This window comes from Formica exsecta, unplaced genomic scaffold (genome assembly GCF_003651465.1).
Source record: "Formica exsecta isolate Colony F162 unplaced genomic scaffold, ASM365146v1 scaffold585, whole genome shotgun sequence".
NCBI lineage: Eukaryota > Metazoa > Arthropoda > Insecta > Hymenoptera > Formicidae > Formica > Formica exsecta.
This window is the reverse complement of record NW_021853119.1, coordinates 120,438-136,625: the sequence shown is the minus strand read 5'-3', so window position 1 is coordinate 136,625 and position 16,188 is coordinate 120,438.

Sequence of the window (16,188 nt, the reverse complement as noted above, 5' to 3'; positions counted from 1 at the left end):
TCGTCGACCGTTGCACTCCCGAAATTCCGCGGGGAAAGACCATCCCGACTTAATACAGAACGCACTATACGCGCCTATTTAAGACATCCGCGACCGCCATTTAGTCATCCGGACTCCGGACTCGCCATTGATACGGCGCGCTAAGTGCCGCGCCGAGGGATGATCCACATCCCTACCGCGACACCGATTGACATACGAAATCAATACATACGCGTCGAAGGATCGTCCACCGGCCAGACCGAAATTACCGCCCGGTAGCTAACGGCATCTACCGAAATCACGGCCCGCGATCCATAATCGATACTCGATCGAACCGACGAAATATCGAACCGCACCGCGCATACGTGCGTTGCATTAGATGCACCGCACCCGACACGCCCGTACCGCTGTACATCCTGCATCTTACACACAGACGATTATAATATTGTTTCACGCATACAGCTGCTTACATTATACAGGGTGTCCCAGAATTCGCGGACACGGAACGCACTGCGTGATTATTCGTGCCAAAAGAAACAACTTTTTTCTCTGGCAAAATTGCGTCTGAACAATACTTTTTAAATGTGAGCAACTTTAAGATAACGAATGAGCGCTCTAGGTTACGGATGAATCAGGGGCGGCACGCGGACAGTGCGTAAGCGTGTTGTACGCTATTTGACTATCTCGCTAGTAGCATGTACTTTGTAAGTTGTAAAGCGAGGTCCACCCTGCCTACCGGCGGGGTGATTGCGGGAGGGGGGCCGAAAAACCCCCTTGCACCACCCCCCGTGTGTGTGTATGTGTGTGTGTGTGTGCGCGCGCGCGCGTGCTTTTTGTCCGTGCATGTACTTTAGTATATTTTAAACTTTATTTGTTAATAACTTTTTAATAAGCAACGAGCGACGATTTAATTGGAAGAAAAAGTTACTCAGAATTATGTCCTTGACAACATATATCAAGGTCAAGGTCATTGAGGCTGGGTCCCCTTTTCGCTATATTTACCAAACATTTCCTAATTGATATCACCAAAGCAACGACTGAAAGTAAAATAAGTAGATTAAATAACACATGAATAATTTTGACCCAAGATTATTGTTCCAACATTCTAAAAATGTTTGTGGATGCGGGCGATCATCGGGTGTCGTTCGTCGTTTGACAGAATGGCGTGCTTGAGTCGCCCTCCGACTCTCAGCACGCCGTTGTGATCCCGGAATGGGCTCAGTTTTGATAGAGGGTTGCGGTGGGCGACGATGCGGTTAGCGTTCATAGCGGCGATTTCGTTGGCGTAGCGTATTGACTGCACCACGCGGAGCCATCGATGCAGTGCTTCATCGAGCTCGGCCGGTTCGAGAACCGGTAGCACTCGCTGGAAGTCACGGTCGTCGGGGTGCACAAGAATTTGGCGGTACATCTTCTCGATGTCCGCCACGATGGCATAGCGATGCCACCGCCAGCGGAGGAGGACGTCGGCGAGCGCGGGAAGGAGGTTAGCTCCCACTAGGAGCTGCGAGTTCAGTGATTCTCCTGACCGGATGCTCTGCGACCCATTGAAAACCACGCGAAGTTTGGTGGTGATGCTTGATTCGCGCAGCACTCCGTGATGTGATAGGTAACAGATCCTGTTGTCCGTGCCAGTTGTGGTTGACCCTTCATTAATTTCGCTCATGTGTTTCAGTTGCTCATACTCCAGCATGAACGAGCGGTAGAAGTCGCCGAATCGAGAGTCCCGGCTGCTTTTCCGCTTCATTGCGGTCAGCAGTCTCTCGGCTGGCTTGCGAGTTTCGTCGAGGTTCCTTGGGGTAGTGGCGAACGGCAGCCGAACGACGTACCGTCCATCACTCGTGCGTGTGTGCGTTTGCGCGAAGAAATTCTCGCACTTTTCTTCCTCGGGTGCGAGAACGGTGGGAGCGAGCGGCACTTCCTCTTGCTCCCAAAAGCGGCGGACCATCGTTGTGAGGTCGTGGTCTGCGGTGCACTGGAGTGAGTTGAAGTGACCATGCAGCGTCGCAACGCTGCATCCTCCCGACAGAATCCATCCCAAGATGGTGTTCTGTGCCATGCGAGCTTGCGGTCCACCCTTGCGGATTCCATCCTTGAAGATTGCCGAGCAGATCTCGGCTCCGAGAAGCAGCTCGACGGGGTCGGTGGCCATGAATTCCGGATCGGCTAACGGCAGTCCCTGGAGATAAGGCCATCCTTTGCGTTTTTGCGGTGTGGAACTTCGATACGAAGAGAGGCGCGGAAGCACGAAGGCGACAACGGAGCACGTCTTTCCGGTCACTCTTGACGTGACTTTGAGCGCTACCTTTCCACGCGAAGCGCCGGACAGCGATCCGCCGATCCCGAAAATCGTCACTGAAGAGTGATTTCGCGGGAGGCGTAGGCGTTGTGCCAGCGATTCGGTGATGATGGATACCTCGGATCCCTGGTCGATTAAGACGCGAACGGAATGAGGCTCTCCGTGGCGGTCAGCGACGAGATCTCCTTATAGCTGGTGCGGATGAGCTCATGCTGTGTCTCGAACTTGGCCCACAGTTGATCCAGGATCTTGATCCGGGCCTCGATGCTGCCGAGGTTGATGCCAGCTGCGCCTAGTTTCCGTAGATTTTCCACCGACCTTGACATGCGACCGTGGATGTCGCGTTGAGCTTGCAGCAAATTATTTAAGTCTGCGCACATTTTGTAACGTTTGTCTTTCCTTTTTCAGGTCTCACTGACAAACTCGCGGATGCCGGCGATGATCCGGCTCAAAGGACCAGAAAATGTTCGAGAGCGAGGCGAAATTACGAAAGTGTGTGCGAGGATCTTTTGGTTCGCGGAAAATAAATCTCGCGAGTACAATTCACGTGTACGCGTAAGCGAGTGTCTCTATGCGGTGTAACTAAACGCGTAAGCGAGTGTCTCTATGCGGTGTAACTAAACGCGTAAGCGAGTGTCTCTATGCGGTGTAACTAAACGCGTAAGCGAGTGTCTCTATGCGGTGTAACTAAACGCGTAAGCGAGTGTCTCTATGCGGTGTAACTATATGCGTAAGCGAGTGTCTCAGGCGCCCCTCGTGAGCGGGCCCTTTTATAGCGATTCTTTAATCTCTCGCTACCAATGAATTTGAACCTCCGAGTTCGGTTCGAAGATTCAACGCGGCGCCAAACTTTATTGGCCGCCCCTTGAAATATCGGCGCGAGATGAGATTCGGAGCGAGTGATAGGCCGGTGGCCCGTACGTCACGGGCTACGTCACGGCCTCGCGCGTGCCGGCAGCCGTTTATCGCGCGGCTAACCGACAAAATTGTTTGCGTGTTTTTGTGTAAAACTTATTTTTGTCACATGGGCTTCAAAAGTCAAAAAACACCAAAAAACCTTAAATAATAATAGCAATAAGAACATTGTTTTTCGACTTTGATCGCGATGGAATAATAATGCGAACATGTGACAGTTCAAAAGTCAAAAAACACCAAAAAACCTTAAATAATAATAGCAATAAGAACATTGTTTTTCGACTTTGATCGCGATGGAATAATAATGCGAAGCCCATGTGACAGAGAAAAAATTGATTTAAATGTAATTTAATGCAATCTCAAACAGTGGCTCTGAAAAGGGCCGATTAAATGTTTAATAATGTCTAATTTTTTTATGTTGCTATTGCAAAATGAAGCTGTTTTTTCAAATCTTCTTTCGAGATAATGTCTCGCCCGTCTACAATATTTAGATATTATGCATAGTTCTTATAAAATCTTTAGCGAAATAGTAAAATAGCGTAGACACACGCTCACGCACGCCGTACGCGCGCCGCCCCTGATTCATGTGTAACCTAGAGCGTTCATTCGTTAGTTTAAAGTTGCTCTCATTTAAAAATTATTGTTCAGACGCAATGTTGCCAAAGAAAAAAGTTGTTCCTATTAGCACGGACAATCACGCTGTGCATTCCGTGTCCGCGAATTCTGGGACACCCTGTATATAGTTACACATACTCACTCGCTTATAATCATTTATACTCCGCACACCGCCGCATCACCGTACAGGCGACCACCTCACGCACACCGCCGTACACCGACACGCATTCACACGCTTGTAGGATTCGCTCATGCATACATACGATATAACATTCGATACTCTTGTGCACGGCTAATTATTATTATATATTTGCGCGCTCACTCACTCGTCACTCGTCTTGCACGCACACCAACACACACGCACACCGATACACGATCACACACATAAACACACACGCTGTACATATACACCACACACGCAATAAATTATATTCTACCTAACATCACTTTCGTTCGGCTCTCGATACCCTTTCACGAGCCCCGGATCCCGACCGAGCTGTCCGTCTCCGCCTCGCGAAAGCGGATTATTACATTGGCGCCCGAACAGGGACCGTTTCTACCTGACCGTATCGAGACACGAACCCTATCTGAGCGAGACGAAGAGTCGTAAAGCGCGAAAATGAAAGGGTGGATATACAATCTACCCAAAGCGCAGTTAATCAAAGTCGCCGTCAGCCGGGGCCTGGATACGTCCGGCACCCTCGACGATATCCAACGGCGGATGTCCGCGTATGTCGAGGCGCATCCCGACAAATTCGGGATTCACGGCGACGAGCCCACGACCGCGACCGATTCACTGCCGCGCACCGTACCACCGATCAACACCGCGACCCCCGCGCCCCCCGATAGCTCCGAGGTACTGTATCAAATGTGCAAATGGGGCTGTCATTTCGACGGGCGCGATCCGTTTGATTTCCTCGAAAGACTAGAGGAACTGAAAACCGGACACCGGTACCCCGAGGCCGTGATGCTCCTCGGGCTCCCCGAGCTACTCAAGAGAGACGCATTATGGTGGTGCCGAAATACGCGACACCGCTGGCGAACCTGGGGGATTTTGATTTCGCGCTCAATTTCTGCCCCGCCGATACCAGGCCGCCCTCCGCCGCGGACCGTCGCCAACGACCGGGCGAAAAATTTAAGAAATATGTGGCCGATATCCTCACGCTGATACGCCGGGCCGGCGGATGCACGCCGGAGGAGGAATATGAACGCGTATACCAAAACATGCGCCCGGAGCTAAAAAGATTCATGGCGTATGACGACTACGGGAACGTGGACGATTTGCAAGCATGCGCAACCGAACACGAGGAGATCGATGACCAGTGCGCGGCCGAACAATCGCCCGCCCGCCCGGGAGCCGGGAAACCGACCGTCGCCGCCGCCTACAACAGAGAAGAATGTTGTTGGCGATGCAAACAGCGGGGTCACACTCGAGCCGACTGCAAACGCCCGCCGCGGAAATTTTGCTCACAGTGCGGCAAAGACGGCGTGCTAACCAGACAATGCCACCCGCCGGCGGGAAACGCCTGGCGGGCCAGGGCCGCAACGGCCAACACCCCGAGCCCTGCCTAAGATACACGCCACGGCCGCACTTACGCATATAATATCGACCAACACCGGTACGACGCGCTGCTCGATTTAGGGTCCGAAATTTCGTTTGTAAACGCGACAACGACCACCCGCGCACAACAGCGGGGGCACGAGGTTGTGCCCCACGAAGGAGAGGTACAACTGGCCAACGGCGAAACTACGAACACCGCCGGGACGATCATTCTGCCGATCCGCGTCGGGACGAGAATCTACCAACACCACTTTACGATCCTGCCGACGCTCGAGAGCCCGGTGTTGATCGGGGTGGATCTCTGGTCGCGCACCGGTATCCGCCTTGTGCCGCCGCCGTACAACCCCGGGTCAGGCACCCCACCGGTGCATGGGACCACGGGAGGTTTAGCGCTACAGACGGTAAACGAAGAAAGAACGCTGCAAAGCTTCCTCAAACGAGAACTAACCCAGTTTGCGAACATTCAGGGACCGACCGACTGCATACAACACGAAATATGGTTACAAGACGCGACGCCAATAAAACAACGGTACCGATCGCGAAACCCGGCAATGCAGGCAGTCATCGACCGAGAGGTGGCCGAGATGAAGGCCGCCGGCGTCATCGAACCGTTTAAGAGCGCCTGGAGTTCGCCCGTAGTGTTGGTGAAAAAGAAAGACGGAAAGTACCGATTTTGCATAGATTTCCGCAAGGTAAATGACGCCACAGAGAAGGATGCGTACCCCTTACCGCAAGTGACCGCAACGTTAGACAAACTACGGGGCGCACGATATCTGACAACGCTCGATCTGAAAAACGGGTACTGGCAAGTACCGCTCAAACCCGCCAGCCGGCCGGTCACCGCCTTTACAATACCCGGAAGAGGCCTATATCAATTTACGGTCATGCCGTTTGGCCTGCATTCCGCACCGACCACCTTCCAACGATTATTAGACACCGTCATCGGCCCCGCCCTCGAGCCAAACGTGTTCGTCTACCTGGACGATATTATCGTAATAAGCAAAACGTTCGAGGAACATTTGAGATTACTAACCGAAGTTTTCCGCCGCCTCCGCGGGGCGAGCTTGCGCTTCAACCCGGATAAATGCAGATTTTGCATCGATCGACTGAAGTATCTAGGGCACGTAGTCGATCGCGAGGGGATACGAACAGACTCCGACAAAGTCAGCGCCGTGCTGCCCGCCAACTGGCCCGAGCCGAAAAACGTAAAACAAGTCCGGCAATTCCTGGGGATGGCGTCCTGGTACCGGCAGTTCATCGCGAATTTTTCAACCGTTGCCGCGCTGCTTACTCAACTAACGAAAAAACGCGCCCGGTGGACATGGGGCACCGACGAGGAGAAAGCATTGCGCGAATTAAAGCAGACCCTTATTTCGGCCCCCGTCCTCGCCTGTCCAGATTTCACGCGCCGATTCGTGTTGCAGACCGACGCTAGTACAAGTGGCCTCGGAGCCGTCCTGACACAGTACTTCGAGGAAGGGGAGCGCGTGATCGCGTATGCGAGCCGAACGCTTAATAGCACCGAGTGCAATTATAGCGCCACCGAGCTAGAATGCCTCGCGGTCGTATGGGGCATTCGGCGAATGAAGTGCTACCTCGAGGGGGAGTGGTACCCGTTTGACCACGTTAATATTGACCACGGTCCCGATTGACCACGTTAAGATTGACCACGTTGCGATTGACCACATTGATATTGACCACGTTGATATTGACCGACCCGATTGACCATGTTGATATTGACCACGGTCCCGATTGACCACGGTTCAAATTGACTACGGACCCGATTGACTCACGTTAAGATTGACCACGTTGCGATTGACCACATTGATATTGACCACGTTGATATTGACCACGGTCCCGATTGACCACTGTCCTGATTGACCACAATCCCGATTGACCACGTTGATATTTACCACAGTTCCGATTGACCACGGTCCCGATTGACCACGATCCCGATTTACCACATTGATATTGACCACGGTCCCGATCGGACCGTGGTCAATATCAACGTGGTCAATCGCAACGTGGTCAATCTCAACGTGGTCAATCGGGACCGTGGTCAATATCAACGTGGTCAAACGGGACGCTCCCCTCGAGGGGTACCCTTTCACCGTATTAACCGACCATCAGTCGTTAAAATGGCTACAGCGTCTGGAAGCTCCCACCGGGAAACTTGCCCGGTGGCTGTTCGAGCTCCAGCAGTATGATCTCGAGGTCAAGTACCACAAGGGCACGCTCTGCTGAGTAGCTGACGCCCTATCACAACAGCCCGAGCTTTGCGCCGCGACCACATGCCGGTGCCGCTGGTACCAGCGCATATTCACGGAGGTCGAACGCGAACCAGCCAGCAGACCAGAATACCGGATAGTAGGAGGGAAGTTGTTCCGCCACATCCTGCACAGCCTGGATTTTAAGGAAAACGCAGCAGAGGAACAATGGAAGGAGTGTGATCATTTGTTGTCGGTAGCGTTCAGTATTAACGGTTTCGCCAGGTTTTAGCAGCTCATAATAGATCAAACTCTTCTTCCACATTCTTCGTTTCTCACGTCAAAATCGCCACTTTTAAATTTTTTTAAACCACTCAAAGCACTGTGATTTACCAAGAGCATGCTCACCGTAAGCTTCGACAAGCATTCGATGCGATTCTGCAGCAGTTTTCTTCAAATGGTAACAGAAAATCAATGCTGTCCGCAAATCGTAGTCTCCAGGCACATAATTCGACATGTTCAACGCTATTAGAAACTTAAAATGCATTTTAATTTTCTCGAGAGAGTCTATAATATTTCTATAAATGCAAGACTGATTTTATCAAACAAATACTATTTTAAATTACAAACTCTTACAAACTGAACTGCTTCTATGTACTTGGCTAGTTAACTTGATTTCATATTTAGTTTTGATTTTTGATTTTTTAAAGGTTTTTATTTTTATTTTTTAGTTTTTTATTTTGTATGAAAATTATTTTTCAAGGAAAAATTTTTTTCAATGTTGTTTTTTAGGGATAAATGATAAACTTTTTTTGCGTACAAGTTGGGATTTTTTTATATACTTGGCGTATTTTTTTTTACTTTTGTGAGATTTTTTTAGGTGATTAAGTATATTATTTCTTGATTATATCTGAATATATTGTCTAAATTATAGCGCTTATTTGCAGGATAAAGCAAAATCAATCAATCCTTTCAAGAAGGCCGGTATACTTTTAGCTGGGGTTTCTTCAACTGGGATTGCATACGGTCTTATACCGTGTGCAATCCCAGCTGAAGAACTTTGCTAAACAGCGTAACATATTGCGTTATAGAAATTTGGCAGTAACAGACAGTAAGTACAATATAGTAGCACATATAAAACATTCAGTAGCACATATAAAACCAGATATGTAAATTAAATTAAATATTAAAATTCTGTTCTTTTCATTGCACACAGATAGAGGGAAGTGACCATAAAGCACAACTTCGGATGGACATACAAACGGTTAATAACTGTCGAAGTAAAAGAAATATTTACTATTTATAATGGGGTAAGGGGAATCCTTGCTCTTATGTTAAGTGATCGAACTGAAGTTGAATTCAATGTGTTGAATAGCTTGAAATTTGTGAAACACGAATACCGAAAATAAATTTGGTGAGATTACCCTCCGCCATATTTGCCACTCGCGATCGCGCCCGGAATTGTTTCGTTCTGTCGTCGTCGCCGTGAATTCGTACTTTGGTGTACGGGCTAAGCCCGATTCTTTGGTGTAGATTTTCGCGTCACGGCCACGTCGTCAAGCGATTCGAGCCCCGGAGCCTCGAAAGTATCGGTTTCCGCGGATCGAGACATTACCTCGCGTTTTTAATAAACCGTGTGTCGTCTCTCTGGAGATTCGGATTCCGTAGATTATATTTGCGCTGGTTCTCGCACGTCTAGCGTTTAAGATTCGTTCGTACTGTATGTCGGTCGTTTGAGTGTGAGTGTGATTTGCGTCAATTTGTTATATTATTTATGTCTTTCGTTTGTGAATCTTCGCGTCGAAACTGTGCGTGCACGTCCGGTGCAACTTTCTTTCGCGATTATTATATGGGTTACGTGAGAGTGTGAATCGCGTAAATTCGACGTATTATATCGGCTGTAAAGCACCGCGTCTCGAAATTGTGAGCGCGTTTTGTGAGAGTTTCCTCGCGATTCTTGCATGAATTGCGTGCGTGTGTGTGTCGAGTATTCAATTCTGCGTAATCTGTCCGTCCGAAATCGAAGCATGTCCGCGTTGTATTAATTGCCTGTTAATCTTAAGTTGCGTATTAATAATTTGGCGGTAATAGCGGGCGATAAGGTCGCCGTTGGCGAGGTGATATCGAGAATTGATTCGGACTTACGCCCGAATTATAGACGAACGTAATAATCAATTTCTTTGCAGTGCGAGGCGTAATTCAAGCCGAGCGGAGATTCCGGCCGATCTAACGGGTCGGTCTCGGCGTACGCACTCCGGGATTTCGCGCCCCGCGTCTAACATCCAGTCTCGCAGCCGTGTTTCTTTTACTGCAGCCGTATATCCGCGCGGTTTATCATTACTATTCTCGAGGAGCTGCGGCACCCGCTATTATAATCAATCTGTTAATTTCTTTGTTTCATTGGCGAGTTTCTTTTCAGTTGTGTTTGTCGTTTCCGTAATCGCCGCCTCTTGCATAAATTATCGCGTTAGGACAACACTCGCCCTGCCCCTCTACCGTTAGGCGAGCTAGTCAGCCCGTGGCGTCCGGCAATTATTTCTTTCGCGTTTATTTCGCGCTTATTTCGTGTTTTGCGAATTGATACGTGAAAGATCGTATCTGGCGCCCAAGTTCGATTCTCGCGATTATCTCTCGGATCTCGTCACGGTACGCGCGGAACTCCTAACATCCCGTTCCCACCTGGCGCGTGGATCTTTTTCTCCGTTTTCCCGTTTTTGTCAACGACCATTCCGCATCTCCCGTTCGGCGAATTAGCTCCTGTTCGTCGGCGCAATTTACACCCGCGCGACGGAGAGAACGAGTCGGCGGCCGCGTTTATCGCTCAGCCGCGAGACGGTAGGAAAAGTCGTCATGGAGACATGGAAGATGTGACCACCGAGTCCCAAAGGTTGATTGAATAGGAGGGTGATCTTTTTCTACGTCTGGAGAAGACGATTAGGGCTGACTTAGATGGAGATATCGCGAGGCCTTTAGAGTCTAGGTGGGCAGCAAGCTTGTTTGCAGCCATTTCGAGAGTCTTTAGAGACTGGTCGATGTTAGGGGATCTAGAGAAGATAGCTATGTCATCGGCGAATTGGACCATTTCACATTTTTTACCGATAATTTTCTGACATTTTGAGATGTAAATGTTAAAGAGGAGAGGGCTTAGGATTGAGCCCTGGAGGACGCCCTTGTAGGAGTAAAAAGGGTTGGAAATTTCACCATTTATAACGAATTGTAGTTTCCTTCTATGTATAAGATTGTATATAAATTGACACAGTTTCGGAGGGAGGCCAAGTTCGATTAAGTCGTCCGTAAGCATATTTGGAATGACGTTATCGAAGGCTCCGACGATGTCTAGAAACAAGCAGGCTGTGGGTTGGTTAAGGGCGAAACCTGTGTAAATATCAGAGAGGAGAATGCCGAAATTATCATGGCAGGATTTTCTTTTTCTAAATCCGAATTGTCTTGACGGAAGCAAATTCTTTTTTTCAATCCACCATTCTAGGCGGGAGTGGATGAGTTTCTCCATGAGTTTTAGAAGACAAGAAGTGAGAGAAATTGGTCTGTATTTGCCCGGGGAGTTTTTTGGGATTAAGAAAACAATAGAGTGTTGCCAAGACTCAGGAAAAGCTCCTTCTATAAATAGATTGTTGAGAATGTTTAGTAAGATGGGTAAGTATTGTTCCGGCAAGATGGAGATCATTTTGTAGTCGATTTGGTCCATTCCTGGTGAGGATTTTGTTTTGAGGTTTTTGATGTGACTGATGAGTTCAGATAAGGTAAAAGGATTATCGAACATACTGCAAGATACTGAGTTAGGGAAGTCTGCGGCAGAAAAATATTGTTTGCAAAGAGCAGAGGGGGGGCAGAGAGATGAAATTAGGTTTTTAATTCCTTCAGGGGTCTCGAAGTTAGAAGAGATTTGAAAGGTAGACAGGCCCAGATGTCTGGACTTAAACCTTTTAATCATTTTGCATAATTGTTGAAGAGGAGTATGTTCGTTTATGGTACTGCAGAAATTTCTCCATCCCCTTCTCTTTGCTGATCGTAGAGTGCGTTTGGCTATTGCTTCAAATTTTTTTAGGCTTAGGTAGTTGGAAAAGGAAGGGTTTTTTTCTGTAAGAGCTTGTAGCCTTTTTACGGTTGGAAACCGCCGTTTCGCATTCGTCGTCCCACCATGGGGCAGGGAGAGTGGAGCGCTTAGCAGTCAATTTTTGGTGGTTGGATTGATGTAGGTGGGGATGGAGAGGAACTTGCTTTTTAATATGGGAAATGAAGTTTTCGTATGATTCTAAAGCGGATGGAGCGATGGAGATAGAGTCCAGAAGAGAGGGGTAGTTTTGAGTGAGATTCAAAACGAATTGAGCTTAATCTGTTTTTTTCATCTTGATTTTATGGGAAAAGAAGGTGCGTCTTTTGACTGAGCAATTTACTGCAATAGAAATGGGGAAGTGGTCGCTGAAAAGGAGGTCGGAGAGAACTACTGTTTCACACAAACTATATATTGCGGGATAAGCAAAAGATAAGTCAATGACTGACTTGGACTGGTTAGGTCGGCTGAGGTAGGTGGGGGAGCCATCGTTGAGGCAGATGAAGGAGTGGTCCAGTGCAGAGGACAACAAGGCTGCGCCTGAGCTGTCAATGCGGCTAGAGCCCCATTCCGTGTGGTGACTATTAAAGTCTCCAGTTAAGAGAGAGATAGGATTGGAATTGCTGAAGTTAAACAGTTCGTTCCATTCTGTAGCGCGAAGTGGGGCTTGAGGAAATCTGTAAATTGAAGAGATTTGAAGAAATCGGTTTACGATCGGAATAATTATAGATTGACATTCGAGTTTGTTAGGAATTTGGAAGCAGTCAACTAAAGTTTTGAAGGGAATATTGTGTTTGATGGCTAGGGCGAGCCCACCTGAGTTGCGTGAAAGACTGTCTTTTCTAACGATGTGAAAATTTTGGAGAGAGAATACTGAATCTGGGTTAGGCCAGGTTTCAGAAAGCGCGATGATGTCGAATTTGTTTGCAATTGATCTGAGCGAGTCAATTTTATTTGAAATAGAGTGGCAGTTCCATTGTAAGATTTTGATGGGAAAGGAGGAATCTAAAGCTGCGTTTGTGTTAGATTGAGCCATGGGAAGTAGGAAGCGTGGGTGTGGGAGGACAAGAATTGTCAAGATCTTGAAGGATTTTAAATAGGTCATCTTGAATCCCAAAAGCTTTTAGGAGTGGAGAAATCTTTTCTAAGATGGTCTTCATGAGTGGTATCAAAGGGGAGAAAGATGATTGGAGTTCTGGGGAAGGAGGAAAGAAGTGGGGAGAGGGGACGTTAAAGGGAGGAGGGGACGGATATGATGGGAGACGACCGTCCGGGGAGATAAAGAGTGAATTTGGAGGGAAGGGTTGATTGGTGCAGGGGGAGGGGTTACGGTTGTATTGTTTAGAATAGAGAGGGGAGGGGGAAGTTTTGTTGACAGCGGGGTGAGGATGCGAAGGCGAATAGGAGGGCGAAGAGGGGGCACAGTTATTAGAAGAAGAAGAGTGATATGGGTTGTAGGGTATCGTTTGTAAATTTTTTACGACGTTTGCAGAAGATTGCGGGGAAAGAGAGGGAGGGGATGAGTGATATGAGGAGTTGGTGTACAGAATGTCTGGGGTGGGAGAGTTACTAAGCTCAGGAAAATTTGAGAAGTCGATATGGTTAGGTTTTCTGGTGTTGTTTCCGCGGATGGTTTTTTTAGCTTCTAGGATGGGAATGTTTTCGTGTGCGGCTAGTTCGAGAATTTGTTTTTGTAAGAGCCATTCAGGACAGGAAGGATCATTTGTCTTATAAGGGCCTTTGCAGTTGATGCATGATGGGGGTTGGTTTATTTTTTGGCAAGGAGAGGTATTATCATAGGATTTATCCCCACAGTGGATACAGCGAGGCTGCCCTCTGCACTGGGACTTTATGTGTCCATATCGATAACAGGAGTAGCAAAGAGAAGGTTTGGAGATCAAAAGAGAAACTTTATACCTGACCATATACAAGTAGAGAAACTGCGGAACTGTCTGTCCTTCAATAGTAATTGCGATGGATTTGGAGGGTGAGTAGCTCACCGATCTTGTGGATGGATCAATAATCTTTCTGCTGAGCCTCCGCACGGAGATGATCCCAACCGAGCTGTCAATTTCTTCCTTAATAGTATTTTCAGCGAGGTCTAGTGGTACATTTCTTATTACTCCTTGTCTCGATACTCTGTAAGAAGGAATATAGGCAATTAGGTTATTCGAATTGAGAATTGGATTATTGATTATACTGTTTGCCGCCTCCCGCGTTTTAAGTTGTACTGATACTTTAGAGAAGCCTAGTTTCTTGATTTCTGTTATATCCTTTTTAAGAGTGGAACTGAGAAGACGGCCCACTGTGAGAGGGTGGATGGAAGAGTTGACTGATCCTGTGGACGTAACAACAATTTCAAATGGTCCTTGAGAAGAATTGGAATATCTGTTTGCTAAGACAGCGTCTGGAATTTGCTTCGAAGCATTAAGCTTTTTTGGAACAGAATTTCCCTGTCTTTGATTTTTTGAGATTGTCTCTTGAGGGTAGAGGAACTAGTGTAATCTTGGTCGCTTGCATCTCTTGAGATTTTAGAGGCTGAAGAGGAGGGTTCATTCTCAGGCCGAGTTTCCTAATTGGACTGTAGAGTGTGAGATTTTTCATGAGTTGACTCAGCCTCCATATCGCTGTCGGGAGACTCATTTGACAGTGGAGGAAGAGAGTTGGCAATCATATTGAGAATTGCTTCCTGCGTTTCGGGATCACTTTCGTTGTCCTCGGCGTTAAAACTTTTTTTTTTACGGGTGACCGACTTCTATTCCGCGGAGGCGGCATGGTTTCATTTGGTTAATAAAGTTATGGCGAAAGGTAAAAGCGATGCACTGAGGTGATTTGGTGAAGAAAGCGTCAAAAAACATTGACAGAGAATACCACAGCACAATGCGTTTCGCGAGCGAAAAGATTGTACAAGATGGCCGGCCCGCACCGGACAAAAGCCCGATGCGTAGCGGACCGATTATTACGTGAAAAACGGTCTCCTGGTTAGTCTACGTGGTAGGCGAGTACACTGTTAAGGAAAGATGAGCTCTAGTTAGAGCTGTTATGCAACAGTTCTATTTATAATAGCGGCAACTCGACACAAAATCGGCACAAACCAAAGAACGCACTCAACTCGAACCGACTTGCTCGACCCCGATTTTCGATGCTACCGCGTGAGATATTCTTCACATTCAAATTCTACATTTATATTATTTAAAGATATTTGGTTTTCTCTGTCAGAAAATTAAAAATCATCATTACATACATATTTTAGAAGCTCTGGTTTCAAAAAGTGTTTACAAACTGTTATTAAAAGCTCTACTGATTTTGGCTGCAAGAAATGAATTCTTGTTTCCAGAGCTTGGAAAAATGCATTGAAAGAATTAAAAAATATTCCGGTATTTTTGCACATGCAGCATATGCAGCCAATGCAGCGGAATGGCATGGACATGAAAATGTTAATAAATTTTTACAAACTTCTTCTAACTTTTTTTTAAACGATAGATGTTTTCCTACCATGACAGACGCATTATGCATATGATACAATGATAAAAACTATCATCAGAAGATACTTTACGTATCCAAGATTTAATTCTATCATCACTAAGCCAAGCTTCTGAAAAACTTCGCTTAGGTTTTTTTTTTAACTCATCACACATTTTTATGTACAACAAAAAATAGAAACAAAGAATTAAGGAAGCATAAGTAAAAAAAGACAAACAATAAAAGAGAAGAAAATATATGGAAATTTGAAACAATTGGGACTTACAATCATAATTGCTTCAACTTCTTGGATACTAAGATTTTATAAGACACATATAAGATAATACGTTGACTTGGAAGCACAAAGCAACAAAATTTTCTCACAGAAGCGTCGTGATACAGTAAACAGTATATGAAATAGATGCACGCCGTACAAAACAAATGAATAAATGCCGAATTGCCGACTGCTTCAGTTCCCTAGGAAACATCGCTGCGACAGAACATATAATGTCTGGTAAGTAATAAATTTAATCATTATTATTTGTATTTGTTAGACAAGTATTAAGAAAGCTAAAGCTTCAGTTTCTTTCTTCTTTGTAATTATACATATATAATAAATTATTTGTCGAAATTTTATTAACACGATATGTTATGATCGATGATGTAATATCTGTATGTATGTATGTATGCATGTATATAATATATATTTCTAACTGTTTTAATACATATAACAATTAATAATATTTTATTTTTACAGAAGAAATAAATGACAATATGCAGCAAGACCTGTCAGATATGCAGCAGTTGATGCAACAATTGTTGCAACAACAAAGTATACAGCAGCAGCAACAACAACAACTGCAGCAACAGCTGCAGCATTTGTTGCAGCAGGCAAAAGACCAGCCGCAGCCGCAGCAACAGCCGAAAAATAATAAAAATGGTAAATTATTTATTTTTTATTATTAATTTATTAATTCATATGCATGATTATATTATTTATTTATTTATTATTTATCAATGTATATCTTTATGTTTCACACAAAGGAAAAAAAAGTGGAGGCGGTCGGTCTCGTGCTCG